General features: G+C 49.4%; 41 non-coding genes across 41 annotated transcripts; all 41 read right to left on the bottom strand.

Annotated features, from left to right (window-relative positions):
• Positions 1-409: 409 nt before the first annotated feature.
• Positions 410-482, bottom strand: Trnaf-gaa. Its single transcript has one exon. It is a non-coding gene; the product is annotated as a tRNA-Phe (tRNA).
• Positions 483-1,062: 580 nt separating this feature from the next.
• Positions 1,063-1,144, bottom strand: Trnas-uga. Its single transcript has one exon. It is a non-coding gene; the product is annotated as a tRNA-Ser (tRNA).
• Positions 1,145-1,884: 740 nt separating this feature from the next.
• Positions 1,885-1,966, bottom strand: Trnas-cga. Its single transcript has one exon. It is a non-coding gene; the product is annotated as a tRNA-Ser (tRNA).
• Positions 1,967-2,104: 138 nt separating this feature from the next.
• On the bottom strand, positions 2,105-2,177 carry Trnak-uuu. The gene has a single exon. It is a non-coding gene; the product is annotated as a tRNA-Lys (tRNA).
• A 540-nt stretch (positions 2,178-2,717) lies between these two features.
• Trnaf-gaa lies at positions 2,718-2,790 on the bottom strand. The gene has a single exon. It is a non-coding gene; the product is annotated as a tRNA-Phe (tRNA).
• A 580-nt stretch (positions 2,791-3,370) lies between these two features.
• On the bottom strand, positions 3,371-3,452 carry Trnas-uga. Its single transcript has one exon. It is a non-coding gene; the product is annotated as a tRNA-Ser (tRNA).
• Positions 3,453-4,192: 740 nt separating this feature from the next.
• Positions 4,193-4,274, bottom strand: Trnas-cga. The gene has a single exon. It is a non-coding gene; the product is annotated as a tRNA-Ser (tRNA).
• Positions 4,275-4,412: 138 nt separating this feature from the next.
• On the bottom strand, positions 4,413-4,485 carry Trnak-uuu. The gene has a single exon. It is a non-coding gene; the product is annotated as a tRNA-Lys (tRNA).
• Positions 4,486-5,025: 540 nt separating this feature from the next.
• Trnaf-gaa lies at positions 5,026-5,098 on the bottom strand. Its single transcript has one exon. It is a non-coding gene; the product is annotated as a tRNA-Phe (tRNA).
• Positions 5,099-5,678: 580 nt separating this feature from the next.
• On the bottom strand, positions 5,679-5,760 carry Trnas-uga. The gene has a single exon. It is a non-coding gene; the product is annotated as a tRNA-Ser (tRNA).
• Positions 5,761-6,500: 740 nt separating this feature from the next.
• Positions 6,501-6,582, bottom strand: Trnas-cga. Its single transcript has one exon. It is a non-coding gene; the product is annotated as a tRNA-Ser (tRNA).
• A 138-nt stretch (positions 6,583-6,720) lies between these two features.
• On the bottom strand, positions 6,721-6,793 carry Trnak-uuu. The gene has a single exon. It is a non-coding gene; the product is annotated as a tRNA-Lys (tRNA).
• A 540-nt stretch (positions 6,794-7,333) lies between these two features.
• Positions 7,334-7,406, bottom strand: Trnaf-gaa. Its single transcript has one exon. It is a non-coding gene; the product is annotated as a tRNA-Phe (tRNA).
• Positions 7,407-7,986: 580 nt separating this feature from the next.
• On the bottom strand, positions 7,987-8,068 carry Trnas-uga. The gene has a single exon. It is a non-coding gene; the product is annotated as a tRNA-Ser (tRNA).
• Positions 8,069-8,808: 740 nt separating this feature from the next.
• Trnas-cga lies at positions 8,809-8,890 on the bottom strand. Its single transcript has one exon. It is a non-coding gene; the product is annotated as a tRNA-Ser (tRNA).
• Positions 8,891-9,028: 138 nt separating this feature from the next.
• Positions 9,029-9,101, bottom strand: Trnak-uuu. The gene has a single exon. It is a non-coding gene; the product is annotated as a tRNA-Lys (tRNA).
• Positions 9,102-9,641: 540 nt separating this feature from the next.
• Trnaf-gaa lies at positions 9,642-9,714 on the bottom strand. Its single transcript has one exon. It is a non-coding gene; the product is annotated as a tRNA-Phe (tRNA).
• Positions 9,715-10,294: 580 nt separating this feature from the next.
• Positions 10,295-10,376, bottom strand: Trnas-uga. The gene has a single exon. It is a non-coding gene; the product is annotated as a tRNA-Ser (tRNA).
• A 740-nt stretch (positions 10,377-11,116) lies between these two features.
• On the bottom strand, positions 11,117-11,198 carry Trnas-cga. Its single transcript has one exon. It is a non-coding gene; the product is annotated as a tRNA-Ser (tRNA).
• A 138-nt stretch (positions 11,199-11,336) lies between these two features.
• On the bottom strand, positions 11,337-11,409 carry Trnak-uuu. The gene has a single exon. It is a non-coding gene; the product is annotated as a tRNA-Lys (tRNA).
• Positions 11,410-11,949: 540 nt separating this feature from the next.
• Positions 11,950-12,022, bottom strand: Trnaf-gaa. Its single transcript has one exon. It is a non-coding gene; the product is annotated as a tRNA-Phe (tRNA).
• A 580-nt stretch (positions 12,023-12,602) lies between these two features.
• Trnas-uga lies at positions 12,603-12,684 on the bottom strand. Its single transcript has one exon. It is a non-coding gene; the product is annotated as a tRNA-Ser (tRNA).
• Positions 12,685-13,424: 740 nt separating this feature from the next.
• Trnas-cga lies at positions 13,425-13,506 on the bottom strand. The gene has a single exon. It is a non-coding gene; the product is annotated as a tRNA-Ser (tRNA).
• Positions 13,507-13,644: 138 nt separating this feature from the next.
• On the bottom strand, positions 13,645-13,717 carry Trnak-uuu. Its single transcript has one exon. It is a non-coding gene; the product is annotated as a tRNA-Lys (tRNA).
• Positions 13,718-14,257: 540 nt separating this feature from the next.
• Trnaf-gaa lies at positions 14,258-14,330 on the bottom strand. Its single transcript has one exon. It is a non-coding gene; the product is annotated as a tRNA-Phe (tRNA).
• A 580-nt stretch (positions 14,331-14,910) lies between these two features.
• Positions 14,911-14,992, bottom strand: Trnas-uga. Its single transcript has one exon. It is a non-coding gene; the product is annotated as a tRNA-Ser (tRNA).
• Positions 14,993-15,732: 740 nt separating this feature from the next.
• Positions 15,733-15,814, bottom strand: Trnas-cga. Its single transcript has one exon. It is a non-coding gene; the product is annotated as a tRNA-Ser (tRNA).
• A 138-nt stretch (positions 15,815-15,952) lies between these two features.
• On the bottom strand, positions 15,953-16,025 carry Trnak-uuu. The gene has a single exon. It is a non-coding gene; the product is annotated as a tRNA-Lys (tRNA).
• A 540-nt stretch (positions 16,026-16,565) lies between these two features.
• On the bottom strand, positions 16,566-16,638 carry Trnaf-gaa. Its single transcript has one exon. It is a non-coding gene; the product is annotated as a tRNA-Phe (tRNA).
• Positions 16,639-17,218: 580 nt separating this feature from the next.
• Positions 17,219-17,300, bottom strand: Trnas-uga. Its single transcript has one exon. It is a non-coding gene; the product is annotated as a tRNA-Ser (tRNA).
• Positions 17,301-18,040: 740 nt separating this feature from the next.
• On the bottom strand, positions 18,041-18,122 carry Trnas-cga. The gene has a single exon. It is a non-coding gene; the product is annotated as a tRNA-Ser (tRNA).
• A 138-nt stretch (positions 18,123-18,260) lies between these two features.
• Positions 18,261-18,333, bottom strand: Trnak-uuu. The gene has a single exon. It is a non-coding gene; the product is annotated as a tRNA-Lys (tRNA).
• A 540-nt stretch (positions 18,334-18,873) lies between these two features.
• Positions 18,874-18,946, bottom strand: Trnaf-gaa. Its single transcript has one exon. It is a non-coding gene; the product is annotated as a tRNA-Phe (tRNA).
• Positions 18,947-19,536: 590 nt separating this feature from the next.
• Trnas-uga lies at positions 19,537-19,618 on the bottom strand. The gene has a single exon. It is a non-coding gene; the product is annotated as a tRNA-Ser (tRNA).
• A 740-nt stretch (positions 19,619-20,358) lies between these two features.
• Trnas-uga lies at positions 20,359-20,440 on the bottom strand. The gene has a single exon. It is a non-coding gene; the product is annotated as a tRNA-Ser (tRNA).
• A 138-nt stretch (positions 20,441-20,578) lies between these two features.
• Trnak-uuu lies at positions 20,579-20,651 on the bottom strand. Its single transcript has one exon. It is a non-coding gene; the product is annotated as a tRNA-Lys (tRNA).
• A 540-nt stretch (positions 20,652-21,191) lies between these two features.
• Positions 21,192-21,264, bottom strand: Trnaf-gaa. The gene has a single exon. It is a non-coding gene; the product is annotated as a tRNA-Phe (tRNA).
• A 580-nt stretch (positions 21,265-21,844) lies between these two features.
• On the bottom strand, positions 21,845-21,926 carry Trnas-uga. Its single transcript has one exon. It is a non-coding gene; the product is annotated as a tRNA-Ser (tRNA).
• A 740-nt stretch (positions 21,927-22,666) lies between these two features.
• Positions 22,667-22,748, bottom strand: Trnas-cga. Its single transcript has one exon. It is a non-coding gene; the product is annotated as a tRNA-Ser (tRNA).
• Positions 22,749-22,886: 138 nt separating this feature from the next.
• Positions 22,887-22,959, bottom strand: Trnak-uuu. Its single transcript has one exon. It is a non-coding gene; the product is annotated as a tRNA-Lys (tRNA).
• A 540-nt stretch (positions 22,960-23,499) lies between these two features.
• Trnaf-gaa lies at positions 23,500-23,572 on the bottom strand. Its single transcript has one exon. It is a non-coding gene; the product is annotated as a tRNA-Phe (tRNA).
• Between the last annotated feature and the right edge of the window lie 129 nt (positions 23,573-23,701).

The raw sequence follows: 23,701 nt of genomic DNA, 5'->3' as shown, positions 1-23,701 counted from the left end.
GCTAAGCTCGTAACACACTATCGAAGACTGCTGGCACATGATGCAACAACAAATTGCACCAGTTGTTACGTCTCATACGTTGGAGCAGAGAATTTACGTGTTTTGTCGACACTCACTGGGCAATTGGAAAATTCACAAGCATTTCGAATGCAATGTTTCCCACGCTTTCGCTCATTTCACGGTTCCGTTGAAGACGTTCTTCACCACCTGACACAGAAAAAGGAATGCAGTCGGTAGGATATTTTTAATTCTTTTGCTTCTAGGGGAGTTAGTTGTCTAGTGAGTTCCTCTTATGGCATGCACTAGACAACCAGAACAGCTACAGGAGAGAGTCATTTTTGTTGTCAGCAGTAGTTGCATTATCACAAACGCAGAGTAATTCCATTAGCGTCGCATCAAAACGAATCCCTGCCGAAACCCGGGATCGAAGCAGGGACCTTTAGATCTTCAGTCTAACGCTCTCCCAACTGAGCTATTTCGGCTGACGTTGAAGGTTCTCATTTGCATGTGTTCATTCACCACTGCCTCGTTGCCAATTTCACAGTCACCTTCGTCTGATAAGACACAGGGGCGCTGAAAGGCGAGCAGCCGATGCAGTGAAGTTACACACACATTTCTTCTTCTTCCGTCATCGTAACAAGCAAACATGTCGACTCGATTCGTGTAATATTGACTTCGCTGACGCTAGAAAACCCGTGCTATATCGATGCCAGGGGCAACTCGTGTGCGGAGAACGAGACACAAGAAGGAGTGAGTCTCTCCACCGTATGAGAGGCAGTATCTAGCAGATACACACGGTAAAACATTCGACTTGCGTTAGCTCACACGTCATCGTCTGCAAGCTAAAATGGACACATCTGCACTGCCCAGTGAGGCGACACTTGTACTAACACCTGGTGGACGCCTGTGAGACGCGGAGATGAGCTGCGGCTTCTGGGCGCGACTGTAGCGCTGCGCCCTGGATCAAATAGCACTGCACATTGCTGGTGACCCACGTGTTTAGTAGTGACGCAACTGCTAGGATGCAGCTGAACGTCCGCCATTTGAGAGCGAGAAAATTTTCGCAGTCGGCAGGACTCGAACCTACGCTCCCAGAGGGAATCTGATTTCAAGTCAGACGCCTTAACCACTCGGCCACGACTGCCGGTGGCGGAAGCGACTCCCGACAACTGTAACCGCCATCTTTTGAAGCAATCTGGTGGCAGAAAACGGCGTAGCCTCACTCTTTCCTGTACGGTTTCCATTAGCCGTTACGAAAGTGTATTAATTTTCGCCCAGACAGGGACTTGAACACAGGTGTATTAATTTTCGCCCAGACAGGGACTTGAACCCAGGACCCTTTGGTTGAAAACCTAACGCTCTACCGACTCAGCTATGCGGACCCACGCACGAGCATTATCGTACAGCTGCGTGGTGTGCTAGTGATTCGCATGTCGTAATTACTGGCTTACGGCTCCAATGGCGACTTCACCGACTTCCCACTGACGCACTGCTGACGCTAGTTTTCTGTCGTCTTAAAACGATGGACATACCTCCAAGCAGCTGCGAGATCTTAAGAAAAGAAACGCTGCACCACTGCTTTTGCCGCACTCGAGTGATTGAAATTGCGATTCTTAAAAAGAAAATGAGATGTTCGCTCTGTCCATCACTTTCGAGCACATCTGTGTACTCAGGATCTCAGCGACGGCTTTCTGCAGTCCCAGCGTCAGTGTCAGTGTGAGGTGAACCGATAGCCAGAGTAAGCAGCGGTCGTCGCGAAAACTCAGTATTCTTAAAACGGAAATTTTCGTCTTGTTGAGAATGGCGTCACTGGTTTGCACCCGCATTCGCCCACACATGTCACATGTGTGCGAAAATGTTTGCTCCTCTTTACGCAAAATCGCACGCAGCCGGTAGGATTCGAACCTACGCTCCCAGAGGGAATCTGATTTCGAGTCAGACGCCTTAACCACTCGGCCACGACTGCCGTTAGCGCGGTGTTCTCCGGACACATGCAACTGCTACCGTTTAAAGCACTGTGGTGTCAGAAAACGGCGTAGCTGCATTATTTTCTGTAGCGTCTCCACCGCTACCAGACGAATCGCTACCAAAGTATTAAAATTTCCGCCTGGACAGGGACTTGAAACCTGGGCCCTTAGGTTAAAAGCCTAATGCTCTACCGACTGCGCTATCCGGGCTCACACGAGGCTGCAAAACCTCCCACGACGCACAACTATACATTGACTCATGTCCTTTACTGTTGTGCAATCGCTGTATGGGGCCGTTAACAAATAAAACGTCGCCTAAATGCTGTCTACAAACTTATCGCGCTAAGCTCGTAACACACTATCGAAGACTGCTGGCACATGATGCAACAACAAATTGCACCAGTTGTTACGTCTCATACGTTGGAGCAGAGAATTTACGTGTTTTGTCGACACTCACTGGGCAATTGGAAAATTCACAAGCATTTCGAATGCAATGTTTCCCACGCTTTCGCTCATTTCACGGTTCCGTTGAAGACGTTCTTCACCACCTGACACAGAAAAAGGAATGCAGTCGGTAGGATATTTTTAATTCTTTTGCTTCTAGGGGAGTTAGTTGTCTAGTGAGTTCCTCTTATGGCATGCACTAGACAACCAGAACAGCTACAGGAGAGAGTCATTTTTGTTGTCAGCAGTAGTTGCATTATCACAAACGCAGAGTAATTCCATTAGCGTCGCATCAAAACGAATCCCTGCCGAAACCCGGGATCGAAGCAGGGACCTTTAGATCTTCAGTCTAACGCTCTCCCAACTGAGCTATTTCGGCTGACGTTGAAGGTTCTCATTTGCATGTGTTCATTCACCACTGCCTCGTTGCCAATTTCACAGTCACCTTCGTCTGATAAGACACAGGGGCGCTGAAAGGCGAGCAGCCGATGCAGTGAAGTTACACACACATTTCTTCTTCTTCCGTCATCGTAACAAGCAAACATGTCGACTCGATTCGTGTAATATTGACTTCGCTGACGCTAGAAAACCCGTGCTATATCGATGCCAGGGGCAACTCGTGTGCGGAGAACGAGACACAAGAAGGAGTGAGTCTCTCCACCGTATGAGAGGCAGTATCTAGCAGATACACACGGTAAAACATTCGACTTGCGTTAGCTCACACGTCATCGTCTGCAAGCTAAAATGGACACATCTGCACTGCCCAGTGAGGCGACACTTGTACTAACACCTGGTGGACGCCTGTGAGACGCGGAGATGAGCTGCGGCTTCTGGGCGCGACTGTAGCGCTGCGCCCTGGATCAAATAGCACTGCACATTGCTGGTGACCCACGTGTTTAGTAGTGACGCAACTGCTAGGATGCAGCTGAACGTCCGCCATTTGAGAGCGAGAAAATTTTCGCAGTCGGCAGGACTCGAACCTACGCTCCCAGAGGGAATCTGATTTCAAGTCAGACGCCTTAACCACTCGGCCACGACTGCCGGTGGCGGAAGCGACTCCCGACAACTGTAACCGCCATCTTTTGAAGCAATCTGGTGGCAGAAAACGGCGTAGCCTCACTCTTTCCTGTACGGTTTCCATTAGCCGTTACGAAAGTGTATTAATTTTCGCCCAGACAGGGACTTGAACACAGGTGTATTAATTTTCGCCCAGACAGGGACTTGAACCCAGGACCCTTTGGTTGAAAACCTAACGCTCTACCGACTCAGCTATGCGGACCCACGCACGAGCATTATCGTACAGCTGCGTGGTGTGCTAGTGATTCGCATGTCGTAATTACTGGCTTACGGCTCCAATGGCGACTTCACCGACTTCCCACTGACGCACCGCTGACGCTAGTTTTCTGTCGTCTTAAAACGATGGACATACCTCCAAGCAGCTGCGAGATCTTAAGAAAAGAAACGCTGCACCACTGCTTTTGCCGCACTCGAGTGATTGAAATTGCGATTCTTAAAAAGAAAATGAGATGTTCGCTCTGTCCATCACTTTCGAGCACATCTGTGTACTCAGGATCTCAGCGACGGCTTTCTGCAGTCCCAGCGTCAGTGTCAGTGTGAGGTGAACCGATAGCCAGAGTAAGCAGCGGTCGTCGCGAAAACTCAGTATTCTTAAAACGGAAATTTTCGTCTTGTTGAGAATGGCGTCACTGGTTTGCACCCGCATTCGCCCACACATGTCACATGTGTGCGAAAATGTTTGCTCCTCTTTACGCAAAATCGCACGCAGCCGGTAGGATTCGAACCTACGCTCCCAGAGGGAATCTGATTTCGAGTCAGACGCCTTAACCACTCGGCCACGACTGCCGTTAGCGCGGTGTTCTCCGGACACATGCAACTGCTACCGTTTAAAGCACTGTGGTGTCAGAAAACGGCGTAGCTGCATTATTTTCTGTAGCGTCTCCACCGCTACCAGACGAATCGCTACCAAAGTATTAAAATTTCCGCCTGGACAGGGACTTGAAACCTGGGCCCTTAGGTTAAAAGCCTAATGCTCTACCGACTGCGCTATCCGGGCTCACACGAGGCTGCAAAACCTCCCACGACGCACAACTATACATTGACTCATGTCCTTTACTGTTGTGCAATCGCTGTATGGGGCCGTTAACAAATAAAACGTCGCCTAAATGCTGTCTACAAACTTATCGCGCTAAGCTCGTAACACACTATCGAAGACTGCTGGCACATGATGCAACAACAAATTGCACCAGTTGTTACGTCTCATACGTTGGAGCAGAGAATTTACGTGTTTTGTCGACACTCACTGGGCAATTGGAAAATTCACAAGCATTTCGAATGCAATGTTTCCCACGCTTTCGCTCATTTCACGGTTCCGTTGAAGACGTTCTTCACCACCTGACACAGAAAAAGGAATGCAGTCGGTAGGATATTTTTAATTCTTTTGCTTCTAGGGGAGTTAGTTGTCTAGTGAGTTCCTCTTATGGCATGCACTAGACAACCAGAACAGCTACAGGAGAGAGTCATTTTTGTTGTCAGCGGTAGTTGCATTATCACAAACGCAGAGTAATTCCATTAGCGTCGCATCAAAACGAATCCCTGCCGAAACCCGGGATCGAACCAGGGACCTTTAGATCTTCAGTCTAACGCTCTCCCAACTGAGCTATTTCGGCTGACGTTGAAGGTTCTCATTTGCATGTGTTCATTCACCACTGCCTCGTTGCCAATTTCACAGTCACCTTCGTCTGATAAGACACAGGGGCGCTGAAAGGCGAGCAGCCGATGCAGTGAAGTTACACACACATTTCTTCTTCTTCCGTCATCGTAACAAGCAAACATGTCGACTCGATTCGTGTAATATTGACTTCGCTGACGCTAGAAAACCCGTGCTATATCGATGCCAGGGGCAACTCGTGTGCGGAGAACGAGACACAAGAAGGAGTGAGTCTCTCCACCGTATGAGAGGCAGTATCTAGCAGATACACACGGTAAAACATTCGACTTGCGTTAGCTCACACGTCATCGTCTGCAAGCTAAAATGGACACATCTGCACTGCCCAGTGAGGCGACACTTGTACTAACACCTGGTGGACGCCTGTGAGACGCGGAGATGAGCTGCGGCTTCTGGGCGCGACTGTAGCGCTGCGCCCTGGATCAAATAGCACTGCACATTGCTGGTGACCCACGTGTTTAGTAGTGACGCAACTGCTAGGATGCAGCTGAACGTCCGCCATTTGAGAGCGAGAAAATTTTCGCAGTCGGCAGGACTCGAACCTACGCTCCCAGAGGGAATCTGATTTCAAGTCAGACGCCTTAACCACTCGGCCACGACTGCCGGTGGCGGAAGCGACTCCCGACAACTGTAACCGCCATCTTTAGAAGCAATCTGGTGGCAGAAAACGGCGTGGCCTCACTCTTTCCTGTACGGTTTCCATTAGCCGTTACGAAAGTGTATTAATTTTCGCCCAGTCAGGGACTTGAACACAGGTGTATTAATTTTCGCCCAGACAGGGACTTGAACCCAGGACCCTTTGGTTGAAAACCTAACGCTCTACCGACTCAGCTATGCGGACCCACGCAAGAGCATTATCGTACAGCTGCGTGGTGTGCGAGTGATTCGCATGTCGTAATTACTGGCTTACGGCTCCAATGGCGACTTCACCGACTTCCCACTGACGCACCGCTGACGCTAGTTTTCTGTCGTCTTAAAACGATGGACATACCTCCAAGCAGCTGCGAGATCTTAAGAAAAGAAACGCTGCACCACTGCTTTTGCCGCACTCGAGTGATTGAAATTGCGCTTCTTAAAAAGAAAATGAGATGTTCGCTCTGTCCATCACTTTCGAGCACATCTGTGTACTCAGGATCTCAGCGACGGCTTTCTGCAGTCCCAGCGTCAGTGTCAGTGTGAGGTGAACCGATAGCCAGAGTAAGCAGCGGTCGTCGCGAAAACTCAGTATTCTTAAAACGGAAATTTTCGTCTTGTTGAGAATGGCGTCACTGGTTTGCACCCGCATTCGCCCACACATGTCACATGTGTGCGAAAATGTTTGCTCCTCTTTACGCAAAATCGCACGCAGCCGGTAGGATTCGAACCTACGCTCCCAGAGGGAATCTGATTTCGAGTCAGACGCCTTAACCACTCGGCCACGACTGCCGTTAGCGCGGTGTTCTCCGGACACATGCAACTGCTACCGTTTAAAGCACTGTGGTGTCAGAAAACGGCGTAGCTGCATTATTTTCTGTAGCGTCTCCACCGCTACCAGACGAATCGCTACCAAAGTATTAAAATTTCCACCTGGACAGGGACTTGAAACCTGGGCCCTTAGGTTAAAAGCCTAATGCTCTACCGACTGAGCTATCCGGGCTCACACGAGGCTGCAAAACCTCCCACGACGCACAACTATACATTGACTCATGTCCTTTACTGTTGTGCAATCGCTGTATGGGGCCGTTAACAAATAAAACGTCGCCTAAATGCTGTCTACAAACTTATCGCGCTAAGCTCGTAACACACTATCGAAGACTGCTGGCACATGATGCAACAACAAATTGCACCAGTTGTTACGTCTCATACGTTGGAGCAGAGAATTTACGTGTTTTGTCGACACTCACTGGGCAATTGGAAAATTCACAAGCATTTCGAATGCAATGTTTCCCACGCTTTCGCTCATTTCACGGTTCCGTTGAAGACGTTCTTCACCACCTGACACAGAAAAAGGAATGCAGTCGGTAGGATATTTTTAATTCTTTTGCTTCTAGGGGAGTTAGTTGTCTAGTGAGTTCCTCTTATGGCATGCACTAGACAACCAGAACAGCTACAGGAGAGAGTCATTTTTGTTGTCAGCGGTAGTTGCATTATCACAAACGCAGAGTAATTCCATTGGCGTCGCATCAAAACGAATCCCTGCCGAAACCCGGGATCGAACCAGGGACCTTTAGATCTTCAGTCTAACGCTCTCCCAACTGAGCTATTTCGGCTGACGTTGAAGGTTCTCATTTGCATGTGTTCATTAACCTCTGCCTCGTTGCCAATGTCACAGTCACCTTCGTCTGATAAGACACAGGGGCGCTGAAAGGCGAGCAGCCGATGCAGTGAAGTTACACACACATTTCTTCTTCTTCCGTCATCGTAACAAGCAAACATGTCGACTCGATTCGTGTAATATTGACTTCGCTGACGCTAGAAAACCCGTGTCATATCGATGCCAGGGGCAACTCGTGTGCGGAGAACGAGACACAAGAAGGAGTGAGTCTCTCCACCGTATGGGAGGCAGTATCTAGCAGATACACACGGTAAAACATTCGACTTGCGTTAGCTCACACGTCATCGTCTGCAAGCTAAAATGGACACATCTGCACTGCCCAGTGAGGCGACACTTGTACTAACACCTGGTGGACGCCTGTGAGACGCGGAGATGAGCTGCGGCTTCTGGGCGCGACTGTAGCGCTGCGCCCTGGATCAAATAGCACTGCACATTGCTGGTGACCCACGTGTTTAGTAGTGACGCAACTGCTAGGATGCAGCTGAACGTCCGCCATTTGAGAGCGAGAAAATTTTCGCAGTCGGCAGGACTCGAACCTACGCTCCCAGAGGGAATCTGATTTCAAGTCAGACGCCTTACCCACTCGGCCACGACTGCCGGTGGCGGAAGCGACTCCCGACAACTGTAACCGCCATCTTTAGAAGCAATCTGGTGGCAGAAAACGGCGTGGCCTCACTCTTTCCTGTACGGTTTCCATTAGCCGTTACGAAAGTGTATTAATTTTCGCCCAGTCAGGGACTTGAACACAGGTGTATTAATTTTCGCCCAGACAGGGACTTGAACCCAGGACCCTTTGGTTGAAAACCTAACGCTCTACCGACTCAGCTATGCGGACCCACGCAAGAGCATTATCGTACAGCTGCGTGGTGTGCGAGTGATTCGCATGTCGTAATTACTGGCTTACGGCTCCAATGGCGACTTCACCGACTTCCCACTGACGCACCGCTGACGCTAGTTTTCTGTCGTCTTAAAACGATGGACATACCTCCAAGCAGCTGCGAGATCTTAAGAAAAGAAACGCTGCACCACTGCTTTTGCCGCACTCGAGTGATTGAAATTGCGATTCTTAAAAAGAAAATGAGATGTTCGCTCTGTCCATCACTTTCGAGCACATCTGTGTACTCACGATCTCAGCGACGGCTTTCTGCAGTCCCAGCGTCAGTGTCAGTGTGAGGTGAACCGATAGCCAGAGTAAGCAGCGGTCGTCGCGAAAACTCAGTATTCTTAAAACGGAAATTTTCGTCTTGTTGAGAATGGCGTCACTGGTTTGCACCCGCATTCGCCCACACATGTCACATGTGTGCGAAAATGTTTGCTCCTCTTTACGCAAAATCGCACGCAGCCGGTAGGATTCGAACCTACGCTCCCAGAGGGAATCTGATTTCGAGTCAGACGCCTTAACCACTCGGCCACGACTGCCGTTAGCGCGGTGTTCTCCGGACACATGCAACTGCTACCGTTTAAAGCACTGTGGTGTCAGAAAACGGCGTAGCTGCATTATTTTCTGTAGCGTCTCCACCGCTACCAGACGAATCGCTACCAAAGTATTAAAATTTCCGCCTGGACAGGGACTTGAAACCTGGGCCCTTAGGTTAAAAGCCTAATGCTCTACCGACTGAGCTATCCGGGCTCACACGAGGCTGCAAAACCTCCCACGACGCACAACTATACATTGACTCATGTCCTTTACTGTTGTGCAATCGCTGTATGGGGCCGTTAACAAATAAAACGTCGCCTAAATGCTGTCTACAAACTTACCGCGCTAAGCTCGTAACACACTATCGAAGACTGCTGGCACATGATGCAACAACAAATTGCACCAGTTGTTACGTCTCATACGTTGGAGCAGAGAATTTACGTGTTTTGTCGACACTCACTGGGCAATTGGAAAATTCACAAGCATTTCGAATGCAATGTTTCCCACGCTTTCGCTCATTTCACGGTTCCGTTGAAGACGTTCTTCACCACCTGACACAGAAAAAGGAATGCAGTCGGTAGGATATTTTTAATTCTTTTGCTTCTAGGGGAGTTAGTTGTCTAGTGAGTTCCTCTTATGGCATGCACTAGACAACCAGAACAGCTACAGGAGAGAGTCATTTTTGTTGTCAGCGGTAGTTGCATTATCACAAACGCAGAGTAATTCCATTGGCGTCGCATCAAAACGAATCCCTGCCGAAACCCGGGATCGAACCAGGGACCTTTAGATCTTCAGTCTAACGCTCTCCCAACTGAGCTATTTCGGCTGACGTTGAAGGTTCTCATTTGCATGTGTTCATTAACCTCTGCCTCGTTGCCAATTTCACAGTCACCTTCGTCTGATAAGACACAGGGGCGCTGAAAGGCGAGCAGCCGATGCAGTGAAGTTACACACACATTTCTTCTTCTTCCGTCATCGTAACAAGCAAACATGTCGACTCGATTCGTGTAATATTGACTTCGCTGACGCTAGAAAACCCGTGTCATATCGATGCCAGGGGCAACTCGTGTGCGGAGAACGAGACACAAGAAGGAGTGAGTCTCTCCACCGTATGGGAGGCAGTATCTAGCAGATACACACGGTAAAACATTCGACTTGCGTTAGCTCACACGTCATCGTCTGCAAGCTAAAATGGACACATCTGCACTGCCCAGTGAGGCGACACTTGTACTAACACCTGGTGGACGCCTGTGAGACGCGGAGATGAGCTGCGGCTTCTGGGCGCGACTGTAGCGCTGCGCCCTGGATCAAATAGCACTGCACATTGCTGGTGACCCACGTGTTTAGTAGTGACGCAACTGCTAGGATGCAGCTGAACGTCCGCCATTTGAGAGCGAGAAAATTTTCGCAGTCGGCAGGACTCGAACCTACGCTCCCAGAGGGAATCTGATTTCAAGTCAGACGCCTTAACCACTCGGCCACGACTGCCGGTGGCGGAAGCGACTCCCGACAACTGTAACCGCCATCTTTAGAAGCAATCTGGTGGCAGAAAACGGCGTGGCCTCACTCTTTCCTGTACGGTTTCCATTAGCCGTTACGAAAGTGTATTAATTTTCGCCCAGTCAGGGACTTGAACGCAGGTGTATTAATTTTCGCCCAGACAGGGACTTGAACCCAGGACCCTTTGGTTGAAAACCTAACGCTCTACCGACTCAGCTATGCGGACCCACGCACGAGCATTATCGTACAGCTGCGTGGTGTGCGAGTGATTCGCATGTCGTAATTACTGGCTTACGGCTCCAATGGCGACTTCACCGACTTCCCTCTGACGCACCGCTGACGCTAGTTTTCTGTCGTCTTAAAACGATGGACATACCTCCAAGCAGCTGCGAGATCTTAAGAAAAGAAACGCTGCACCACTGCTTTTGCCGCACTCGAGTGATTGAAATTGCGATTCTTAAAAAGAAAATGAGATGTTCGCTCTGTCCATCACTTTCGAGCACATCTGTGTAGTCACGATCTCAGCGACGGCTTTCTGCAGTCCCAGCGTCAGTGTCAGTGTGAGGTGAACCGATAGCCAGAGTAAGCAGCGGTCGTCGCGAAAACTCAGTATTCTTAAAACGGAAATTTTCGTCTTGTTGAGAATGGCGTCACTGGTTTGCACCCGCATTCGCCCACACATGTCACATGTGTGCGAAAATGTTTGCTCCTCTTTACGCAAAATCGCACGCAGCCGGTAGGATTCGAACCTACGCTCCCAGAGGGAATCTGATTTCGAGTCAGACGCCTTAACCACTCGGCCACGACTGCCGTTAGCGCGGTGTTCTCCGGACACATGCAACTGCTACCGTTTAAAGCACTGTGGTGTCAGAAAACGGCGTAGCTGCATTATTTTCTGTAGCGTCTCCACCGCTACCAGACGAATCGCTACCAAAGTATTAAAATTTCCGCCTGGACAGGGACTTGAAACCTGAGCCCTTAGGTTAAAAGCCTAATGCTCTACCGACTGAGCTATCCGGGCTCACACGAGGCTGCAAAACCTCCCACGACGCACAACTATACATTGACTCATGTCCTTTACTGTTGTGCAATCGCTGTATGGGGCCGTTAACAAATAAAACGTCGCCTAAATGCTGTCTACAAACTTACCGCGCTAAGCTCGTAACACACTATCGAAGACTGCTGGCACATGATGCAACAACAAATTGCACCAGTTGTTACGTCTCATACGTTGGAGCAGAGAATTTACGTGTTTTGTCGACACTCACTGGGCAATTGGAAAATTCACAAGCATTTCGAATGCAATGTTTCCCACGCTTTCGCTCATTTCACGGTTCCGTTGAAGACGTTCTTCACCACCTGACACAGAAAAAGGAATGCAGTCGGTAGGATATTTTTAATTCTTTTGCTTCTAGGGGAGTTAGTTGTCTAGTGAGTTCCTCTTATGGCATGCACTAGACAACCAGAACAGCTACAGGAGAGAGTCATTTTTGTTGTCAGCGGTAGTTGCATTATCACAAACGCAGAGTAATTCCATTGGCGTCGCATCAAAACGAATCCCTGCCGAAACCCGGGATCGAACCAGGGACCTTTAGATCTTCAGTCTAACGCTCTCCCAACTGAGCTATTTCGGCTGACGTTGAAGGTTCTCATTTGCATGTGTTCATTAACCTCTGCCTCGTTGCCAATTTCACAGTCACCTTCGTCTGATAAGACACAGGGGCGCTGAAAGGCGAGCAGCCGATGCAGTGAAGTTACACACACATTTCTTCTTCTTCCGTCATCGTAACAAGCAAACATGTCGACTCGATTCGTGTAATATTGACTTCGCTGACGCTAGAAAACCCGTGTCATATCGATGCCAGGGGCAACTCGTGTGCGGAGAACGAGACACAAGAAGGAGTGAGTCTCTCCACCGTATGGGAGGCAGTATCTAGCAGATACACACGGTAAAACATTCGACTTGCGTTAGCTCACACGTCATCGTCTGCAAGCTAAAATGGACACATCTGCACTGCCCAGTGAGGCGACACTTGTACTAACACCTGGTGGACGCCTGTGAGACGCGGAGATGAGCTGCGGCTTCTGGGCGCGACTGTAGCGCTGCGCCCTGGATCAAATAGCACTGCACATTGCTGGTGACCCACGTGTTTAGTAGTGACGCAACTGCTAGGATGCAGCTGAACGTCCGCCATTTGAGAGCGAGAAAATTTTCGCAGTCGGCAGGACTCGAACCTACGCTCCCAGAGGGAATCTGATTTCAAGTCAGACGCCTTAACCACTCGGCCACGACTGCCGGTGGCGGAAGCGACTCCCGACAACTGTAACCGCCATCTTTAGAAGCAATCTGGTGGCAGAAAACGGCGTGGCCTCACTCTTTCCTGTACGGTTTCCATTAGCCGTTACGAAAGTGTATTAATTTTCGCCCAGTCAGGGACTTGAACGCAGGTGTATTAATTTTCGCCCAGACAGGGACTTGAACCCAGGACCCTTTGGTTGAAAACCTAACGCTCTACCGACTCAGCTATGCGGACCCACGCACGAGCATTATCGTACAGCTGCGTGGTGTGCGAGTGATTCGCATGTCGTAATTACTGGCTTACGGCTCCAATGGCGACTTCACCGACTTCCCTCTGACGCACCGCTGACGCTAGTTTTCTGTCGTCTTAAAACGATGGACATACCTCCAAGCAGCTGCGAGATCTTAAGAAAAGAAACGCTGCACCACTGCTTTTGCCGCACTCGAGTGATTGAAATTGCGATTCTTAAAAAGAAAATGAGATGTTCGCTCTGTCCATCACTTTCGAGCACATCTGTGTAGTCACGATCTCAGCGACGGCTTTCTGCAGTCCCAGCGTCAGTGTCAGTGTGAGGTGAACCGATAGCCAGAGTAAGCAGCGGTCGTCGCGAAAACTCAGTATTCTTAAAACGGAAATTTTCGTCTTGTTGAGAATGGCGTCACTGGTTTGCACCCGCATTCGCCCACACATGTCACATGTGTGCGAAAATGTTTGCTCCTCTTTACGCAAAATCGCACGCAGCCGGTAGGATTCGAACCTACGCTCCCAGAGGGAATCTGATTTCGAGTCAGACGCCTTAACCACTCGGCCACGACTGCCGTTAGCGCGGTGTTCTCCGGACACATGCAACTGCTACCGTTTAAAGCACTGTGGTGTCAGAAAACGGCGTAGCTGCATTATTTTCTGTAGCGTCTCCACCGCTACCAGACGAATCGCTACCAAAGTATTAAAATTTCCGCCTGGACAGGGACTTGAAACCTGAGCCCTTAGGTTAAAAGCCTAATGCTCTACCGACTGAGCTATCCGGGCTCACACGAGGCTGCAAAACCTCCCACGACGCACAACTATACATTGACTCATGTCCTTTACTGTTGTGCAATCGCTGTATGGGGCCGTTAACAAATAAAACGTCGCCTAAATGCTGTCTACAAACTTACCGCGCTAAGCTCGTAACACACTATCGAAGACTGCTGGCACATGATGCAACAACAAATTGCACCAGTTGTTACGTCTCATACGTTGGAGCAGAGAATTTACGTGTTTTGTCGACACTCACTGGGCAATTGGAAAATTCACAAGCATTTCGAATGCAATGTTTCCCACGCTTTCGCTCATTTCACGGTTCCGTTGAAGACGTTCTTCACCACCTGACACAGAAAAAGGAATGCAGTCGGTAGGATATTTTTAATTCTTTTGCTTCTAGGGGAGTTAGTTGTCTAGTGAGTTCCTCTTATGGCATGCACTAGACAACCAGAACAGCTACAGGAGAGAGTCATTTTTGTTGTCAGCGGTAGTTGCATTATCACAAACGCAGAGTAATTCCATTGGCGTCGCATCAAAACGAATCCCTGCCGAAACCCGGGATCGAACCAGGGACCTTTAGATCTTCAGTCTAACGCTCTCCCAACTGAGCTATTTCGGCTGACGTTGAAGGTTCTCATTTGCATGTGTTCATTAACCTCTGCCTCGTTGCCAATTTCACAGTCACCTTCGTCTGATAAGACACAGGGGCGCTGAAAGGCGAGCAGCCGATGCAGTGAAGTTACACACACATTTCTTCTTCTTCCGTCATCGTAACAAGCAAACATGTCGACTCGATTCGTGTAATATTGACTTCGCTGACGCTAGAAAACCCGTGTCATATCGATGCCAGGGGCAACTCGTGTGCGGAGAACGAGACACAAGAAGGAGTGAGTCTCTCCACCGTATGGGAGGCAGTATCTAGCAGATACACACGGTAAAACATTCGACTTGCGTTAGCTCACACGTCATCGTCTGCAAGCTAAAATGGACACATCTGCACTGCCCAGTGAGGCGACACTTGTACTAACACCTGGTGGACGCCTGTGAGACGCGGAGATGAGCTGCGGCTTCTGGGCGCGACTGTAGCGCTGCGCCCTGGATCAAATAGCACTGCACATTGCTGGTGACCCACGTGTTTAGTAGTGACGCAACTGCTAGGATGCAGCTGAACGTCCGCCATTTGAGAGCGAGAAAATTTTCGCAGTCGGCAGGACTCGAACCTACGCTCCCAGAGGGAATCTGATTTCAAGTCAGACGCCTTAACCACTCGGCCACGACTGCCGGTGGCGGAAGCGACTCCCGACAACTGTAACCGCCATCTTTAGAAGCAATCTGGTGGCAGAAAACGGCGTGGCCTCACTCTTTCCTGTACGGTTTCCATTAGCCGTTACGAAAGTGTATTAATTTTCGCCCAGTCAGGGACTTGAACGCAGGTGTATTAATTTTCGCCCAGACAGGGACTTGAACCCAGGACCCTTTGGTTGAAAACCTAACGCTCTACCGACTCAGCTATGCGGACCCACGCACGAGCATTATCGTACAGCTGCGTGGTGTGCGAGTGATTCGCATGTCGTAATTACTGGCTTACGGCTCCAATGGCGACTTCACCGACTTCCCTCTGACGCACCGCTGACGCTAGTTTTCTGTCGTCTTAAAACGATGGACATACCTCCAAGCAGCTGCGAGATCTTAAGAAAAGAAACGCTGCACCACTGCTTTTGCCGCACTCGAGTGATTGAAATTGCGATTCTTAAAAAGAAAATGAGATGTTCGCTCTGTCCATCACTTTCGAGCACATCTGTGTAGTCACGATCTCAGCGACGGCTTTCTGCAGTCCCAGCGTCAGTGTCAGTGTGAGGTGAACCGATAGCCAGAGTAAGCAGCGGTCGTCGCGAAAACTCAGTATTCTTAAAACGGAAATTTTCGTCTTGTTGAGAATGGCGTCACTGGTTTGCACCCGCATTCGCCCACACATGTCACATGTGTGCGAAAATGTTTGCTCCTCTTTACGCAAAATCGCACGCAGCCGGTAGGATTCGAACCTACGCTCCCAGAGGGAATCTGATTTCGAGTCAGACGCCTTAACCACTCGGCCACGACTGCCGTTAGCGCGGTGTTCTCCGGACACATGCAACTGCTACCGTTTAAAGCACTGTGGTGTCAGAAAACGGCGTAGCTGCATTATTTTCTGTAGCGTCTCCACCGCTACCAGACGAATCGCTACCAAAGTATTAAAATTTCCGCCTGGACAGGGACTTGAAACCTGAGCCCTTAGGTTAAAAGCCTAATGCTCTACCGACTGAGCTATCCGGGCTCACACGAGGCTGCAAAACCTCCCACGACGCACAACTATACATTGACTCATGTCCTTTACTGTTGTGCAATCGCTGTATGGGGCCGTTAACAAATAAAACGTCGCCTAAATGCTGTCTACAAACTTACCGCGCTAAGCTCGTAACACACTATCGAAGACTGCTGGCACATGATGAAACAACAAATTGCACCAGTTGTTACGTCTCATACGTTGGAGCAGAGAATTTACGTGTTTTGTCGACACTCACTGGGCAATTGGAAAATTCACAAGCATTTCGAATGCAATGTTTCCCACGCTTTCGCTCATTTCACGGTTCCGTTGAAGACGTTCTTCACCACCTGACACAGAAAAAGGAATGCAGTCGGTAGGATATTTTTAATTCTTTTGCTTCTAGGGGAGTTAGTTGTCTAGTGAGTTCCTCTTATGGCATGCACTAGACAACCAGAACAGCTACAGGAGAGAGTCATTTTTGTTGTCAGCGGTAGTTGCATTATCACAAACGCAGAGTAATTCCATTGGCGTCGCATCAAAACGAATCCCTGCCGAAACCCGGGATCGAACCAGTGACCTTTACATCTTCAGTCTAACGCTCTCCCAACTGAGCTATTTCGGCTGACGTTGAAGGTTCTCATTTGCATGTGTTCATTCACCACTGAATCGTTGCCAATTTCACAGTCACCTTCGTCTGATAAGGCACAGGGGCGCTGAAAGGCGAGCAGCCGATGCAGTGAAGTTACACACACATTTCTTCTTCTTCCGTCATCGTAACAAGCAAACATGTCGACTCGATTCGTGTAAAATTGACTTCGCTGACGCTAGAAAACCCGTGCTATATCGATGCCAGGGGCAACTCGTGTGCGGAGAACGAGACACAAGAAGGAATGAGTCTCTCCACCGTATGAGAGGCAGTATCTAGCAGATACACACGGTAAAACATTCGACTTGCGTTAGCTCACACGTCATCGTCTGCAAGCTAAAATGGACACATCTGCACTGCCCAGTGAGGCGACACTTGTACTAACACCTGGTGGACGCCTGTGAGACGCGGAGATGAGCTGCGGCTTCTGGGCGCGACTGTAGCGCTGCGCCCTGGATCAAATAGCACTGCACATTGCTGGTGACCCACGTGTTTAGTAGTGACGCAACTGCTAGGATGCAGCTGAACGTCCGCCATTTGAGAGCGAGAAAATTTTCGCAGTCGGCAGGACTCGAACCTACCCTCCCAGAGGGAATCTGATTTCAAGTCAGACGCCTTAACCACTCGGCCACGACTGCCGGTGGCGGAAGCGACTCCCGACAACTGAAACCGCCATCTTTAGAAGCAATCTGGTGGCAGAAAACGGCGTGGCCTCACTCTTTCCTGTACGGTTTCCATTAGCCGTTACGAAAGTGTATTAATTTTCGCCCAGACAGGGACTTGAACCCAGGTGTATTAATTTTCGCCCAGACAGGGACTTGAACCCAGGACCCTTTGGTTGAAAACCTAACGCTCTACCGACTCAGCTATGCGGACCCACGCAAGAGCATTATCGTACAGCTGCGTGGTGTGCGAGTGATTCGCATGTCGTAATTACTGGCTTACGGCTCCAATGGCGACTTCACCGACTTCCCACTGACGCACCGCTGACGCTAGTTTTCTGTCGTCTTAAAACGATGGACATACCTCCAAGCAGCTGCGAGATCTTAAGAAAAGAAACGCTGCACCACTGCTTTTGCCGCACTCGAGTGATTGAAATTGCGATTCTTAAAAAGAAAATGAGATGTTCGCTCTGTCCATCACTTTCGAGCACATCTGTGTACTCACGATCTCAGCGACGGCTTTCTGCAGTCCCAGCGTCAGTGTCAGTGTGAGGTGAACCGATAGCCAGAGTGAGCAGCGGTCGTCGCGAAAACTCAGTATTCTTAAAACGGAAATTTTCGTCTTGTTGAGAATGGCGTCACTGGTTTGCAGCCGCATTCGCCCACACATGTCACATGTGTGTGAAAATGTTTGCTCCTCTTTACGCAAAATCGCACGCAGCCAGTAGGATTCGAACCTACGCTCCCAGAGGGAATCTGATTTCGAGTCAGACGCCTAAACCACTCGGCCACGACTGCCGTTAGCGCGGTGTTCTCCGGACACATGCAACTGCTACCGTTTAAAGCACTGTTGTGTCAGAAAACGGCGTAGCTGCATTATTTTCTGTAGCGTCTCCACCGCTACCAGACGAATCGCTACCAAAGTATTAAAATTTCCGCCTGGACAGGGACTTGAAACCTGGGCCCTTAGGTTAAAAGCCTAATGCTCTACCGACTGCGCTATCCGGGCTCACACGAGACTGCAAAACCTCCCACGACGCACAACTATACATTGACTCATGTCCTTTACTGTTGTGCAATCGCTGTATGGGGCCGTTAACAAATAAAACGTCGCCTAAATGCTGTCTACAAACTTATCGCGCTAAGCTCGTAACACACTATCGAAGACTGCTGGCACATGATGCAACAACAAATTGCACCAGTTGTTACGTCTCATACGTTGGAGCAGAGAATTTACGTGTTTTGTCGACACTCACTGGGCAATTGGAAAATTCACAAGCATTTCGAATGCAATGTTTCCCACGCTTTCGCTCATTTCACGGTTCCGTTGAAGACGTTCTTCACTACCTGACACAGAAAAAGGAATGCAGTTGGTAGGATATTTTTAATTCTTTTGCTTCTAGGGGAGTTAGTTGTCTAGTGAGTTCCTCTTATGGCATGCACTACACAACCAGAACAGCTACAGGAGAGAGTCATTTTTGTTGTCAGCGGTAGTTGCATTATCACAAACGCAGAGTAATTCCATTGGCGTCGCATCAAAACGAATCCCTGCCGAAACCCGGGATCGAACCAGGGACCTTTAGATCTTCAGTCTAACGCTCTCCCAACTGAGCTATTTCGGCTGACGTTGAAGGTTCTCATTTGCATGTGTTCATTAAACTCTGCCTCGTTGCCAATTTCACAGTCACCTTCGTCTGATAAGACACAGGGGCGCTGAAAGGCGAGCAGCCGATGCAGTGAAGTTACACACACATTTCTTCTTCTTCCGTCATCGTAACAAGCAAACATGTCGACTCGATTCGTGTAATATTGACTTCGCTGACGCTAGAAAACCCGTGCTATATCGATGCCAGGGGCAACTCGTTTGCGGAGAACGAAACACAAGAAGGAGTGAGTCTCTCCACAGTATGAGAGGCAGTATCTAGCAGATACACACGGTAAAACATTCGACTTGCGTTAGCTCATAAATTGCTACACGTCATCGTCTGCAAGCTAAAATGGACACATCTGCACTGCCCAGTGAGGCGACACTTGTACTAATACCTGGTGGACGCCTGTGAGACGCGGAGATGAGCTGCGGCTTCTGGGCGCGACTGTAGCGCTGCGCCCTGGATCAAATAGCACTGCACATTGCTGGTGACCCACGTGTTTAGTAGTGACGCAACTGCTAGGATGCAGCTGAACGTCCGCCATTTGAGAGCGAGAAAATTTTCGCAGTCGGCAGGACTCGAACCTACGCTCCCAGAGGGAATCTGATTTCAAGTCAGACGCCTTAACCACTCGGCCACGACTGCCGGTGGCGGAAGCGACTCCCGACAACTGAAACCGCCATCTTTAGAAGCAATATGGTGGCAGAAAACGGCGTGGCCTCACTCTTTCCTGTACGGTTTCCATTAGCCGTTACGAAAGTGTATTAATTTTCGCCCAGACAGGGACTTGAACCCAGGTGTATTAATTTTCGCCCAGACAGGGACTTGAACCCAGGACCCTTTGGTTGAAAACCTAACGCTCTACCGACTCAGCTATGCGGACCCACGCAAGAGCATTATCGTACAGCTGCGTGGTGTGCGAGTGATTCGCATGTCGTAATTACTGGCTTACGGCTCCAATGGCGACTTCACCGACTTCCCACTGACGCACCGCTGACGCTAGTTTTCTGTCGTCTTAAAACGATGGACATACCTCCAAGCAGCTGCGAGATCTTAAGAAAAGAAACGCTGCACCACTGCTTTTGCCGCACTCGAGTGATTGAAATTGCGATTCTTAAAAAGAAAATGAGATGTTCGCTCTGTCCATCACTTTCGAGCACATCTGTGTACTCACGATCTCAGCGACGGCTTTCTGCAGTCCCAGTGTCAGTGTCAGTGTGAGGTGAACCGATAGCCAGAGTGAGCAGCGGTCGTCGCGAAAACTCAGTATTCTTAAAACGGAAATTTTCGTCTTGTTGAGAATGGCGTCACTGGTTTGCACCCGCATTCGCCCACACATGTCACATGTGTGTGAAAATGTTTGCTCCTCTTTACGCAAAATCGCACGCAGCCGGTAGGATTCGAACCTACGCTCCCAGAGGGAATCTGATTTCAAGTCAGACGCCTTAACCACTCGGCCACGACTGCCGTTAGCGCGGTGTTCTCCGGACACATGCAACTGCTACCGTTTAAAGCACTGTGGTGTCAGAAAACGGCGTAGCTGCATTATTTTCTGTAGCGTCTCCACCGCTACCAGACGAATCGCTACCAAAGTATTAAAATTTCCGCCTGCACAGGGACTTGAAACCTGGGCCCTTAGGTTAAAAGCCTAATGCTCTACCGACTGAGCTATCCGGGCTCACACGAGGCTGCAAAACCTCCCACGACGCACAACTATACATTGACTCATGTCCTTTACTGTTGTGCAATCGCTGTATGGGGCCGTTAACAAATAAAACGTCGCCTAAATGCTGTCAACAAACTTATCGCGCTAAGCTCGTAACACACTATCGAAGACTGCTGGCACATGATGCAACAACAAATTGCACCAGTTGTTACGTCTCATACGTTGGAGCAGAGAATTTACGTGTTTTGTCGACACTCACTGGGCAATTGGAAAATTCACAAGCATTTCGAATGCAATGTTTCCCACGCTTTCGCTCATTTCACGGTTCCGTTGAAGACGTTCTTCACCACCTGACACAGATAAAGGAATGCAGTCGGTAGGATATTTTTAATTCTTTTGCTTCTAGGGGAGTTAGTTGTCTAGTGAGTTCCTCTTATGGCATGCACTAGACAACCAGAACAGCTACAGGAGAGAGTCATTTTTGTTGTCAGCGGTAGTTGCATTATCACAAACGCAGAGTAATTCCATTGGCGTCGCATCAAAACGAATCCCTGCCGAAACCCGGGATCGAGCCAGGGACCTTTAGATCTTCAGTCTAACGCTCTCCCAACTGAGCTATTTCGGCTGACGTTGAAGGTTCTCATTTGCATGTGTTCATTAAACTCTGCCTCGTTGCCAATTTCACAGTCACCTTCGTCTGATAAGACACAGGGGCGCTGAAAGGCGAGCAGCCGATGCAGTGAAGTTACACACACATTTCTTCTTCTTCCGTCATCGTAACAAGCAAACATGTCGACTCGATTCGTGTAATATTGACTTCGCTGACGCTAGAAAACCCGTGCTATATCGATGCCAGGGGCAACTCGTGTGCGGAGAACGAGACACAAGAAGGAATGAGTCTCTCCACCGTATGAGAGGCAGTATCTAGCAGATACACACGGTAAAACATTCGACTTGCGTTAGCTCACACGTCATCGTCTGCAAGCTAAAATGGACACATCTGCACTGCCCAGTGAGGCGACACTTGTACTAACACCTGGTGGACGCCTGTGAGACGCGGAGATGAGCTGCGGCTTCTGGGCGCGACTGTAGCGCTGCGCCCTGGATCAAATAGCACTGCACATTGCTGGTGACCCACGTGTTTAGTAGTGACGCAACTGCTAGGATGCAGCTGAACGTCCGCCATTTGAGAGCGAGAAAATTTTCGCAGTCGGCAGGACTCGAACCTACCCTCCCAGAGGGAATCTGATTTCAAGTCAGACGCCTTAACCACTCGGCCACGACTGCCGGTGGCGGAAGCGACTCCCGACAACTGAAACCGCCATCTTTAGAAGCAATCTGGTGGCAGAAAACGGCGTGGCCTCACTCTTTCCTGTACGGTTTCCATTAGCCGTTACGAAAGTGTATTAATTTTCGCCCAGACAGGGACTTGAACCCAGGTGTATTAATTTTCGCCCAGACAGGGACTTGAACCCAGGACCCTTTGGTTGAAAACCTAACGCTCTACCGACTCAGCTATGCGGACCCACGCAAGAGCATTATCGTACAGCTGCGTGGTGTGCGAGTGATTCGCATGTCGTAATTACTGGCTTACGGCTCCAATGGCGACTTCACCGACTTCCCACTGGCGCACCGCTGACGCTAGTTTTCTGTCGTCTTAAAACGATGGACATACCTCCAAGCAGCTGCGAGATCTTAAGAAAAGAAACGCTGCACCACTGCTTTTGCCGCACTCGAGTGATTGAAATTGCGATTCTTAAAAAGAAAATGAGATGTTCGCTCTGTCCATCACTTTCGAGCACATCTGTGTACTCACGATCTCAGCGACGGCTTTCTGCAGTCCCAGCGTCAGTGTCAGTGTGAGGTGAACCGATAGCCAGAGTGAGCAGCGGTCGTCGCGAAAACTCAGTATTCTTAAAACGGAAATTTTCGTCTTGTTGAGAATGGCGTCACTGGTTTGCAGCCGCATTCGCCCACACATGTCACATGTGTGTGAAAATGTTTGCTCCTCTTTACGCAAAATCGCACGCAGCCAGTAGGATTCGAACCTACGCTCCCAGAGGGAATCTGATTTCGAGTCAGACGCCTAAACCACTCGGCCACGACTGCCGTTAGCGCGGTGTTCTCCGGACACATGCAACTGCTACCGTTTAAAGCACTGTGGTGTCAGAAAACGGCGTAGCTGCATTATTTTCTGTAGCGTCTCCACCGCTACCAGACGAATCGCTACCAAAGTATTAAAATTTCCGCCTGGACAGGGACTTGAAACCTGGGCCCTTAGGTTAAAAGCCTAATGCTCTACCGACTGCGCTATCCGGGCTCACACGAGACTGCAAAACCTCCCACGACGCACAACTATACATTGACTCATGTCCTTTACTGTTGTGCAATCGCTGTATGGGGCCGTTAACAAATAAAACGTCGCCTAAATGCTGTCTACAAACTTATCGCGCTAAGCTCGTAACACACTATCGAAGACTGCTGGCACATGATGCAACAACAAATTGCACCAGTTGTTACGTCTCATACGTTGGAGCAGAGAATTTACGTGTTTTGTCGACACTCACTGGGCAATTGGAAAATTCACAAGCATTTCGAATGCAATGTTTCCCACGCTTTCGCTCATTTCACGGTTCCGTTGAAGACGTTCTTCACTACCTGACACAGAAAAAGGAATGCAGTTGGTAGGATATTTTTAATTCTTTTGCTTCTAGGGGAGTTAGTTGTCTAGTGAGTTCCTCTTATGGCATGCACTAGACAACCAGAACAGCTACAGGAGAGAGTCATTTTTGTTGTCAGCGGTAGTTGCATTATCACAAACGCAGAGTAATTCCATTGGCGTCGCATCAAAACGAATCCCTGCCGAAACCCGGGATCGAACCAGGGACCTTTAGATCTTCAGTCTAACGCTCTCCCAACTGAGCTATTTCGGCTGACGTTGAAGGTTCTCATTTGCATGTGTTCATTAAACTCTGCCTCGTTGCCAATTTCACAGTCACCTTCGTCTGATAAGACACAGGGGCGCTGAAAGGCGAGCAGCCGATGCAGTGAAGTTACACACA

The sequence above is a fragment of the Schistocerca americana genome, chromosome 3, assembly GCF_021461395.2.
Source record: "Schistocerca americana isolate TAMUIC-IGC-003095 chromosome 3, iqSchAmer2.1, whole genome shotgun sequence".
NCBI classification, from domain to species: domain Eukaryota; kingdom Metazoa; phylum Arthropoda; class Insecta; order Orthoptera; family Acrididae; genus Schistocerca; species Schistocerca americana.
Note: the sequence above shows the minus strand (reverse complement) of the source record. Positions and strands in the feature narration are given on the sequence as shown.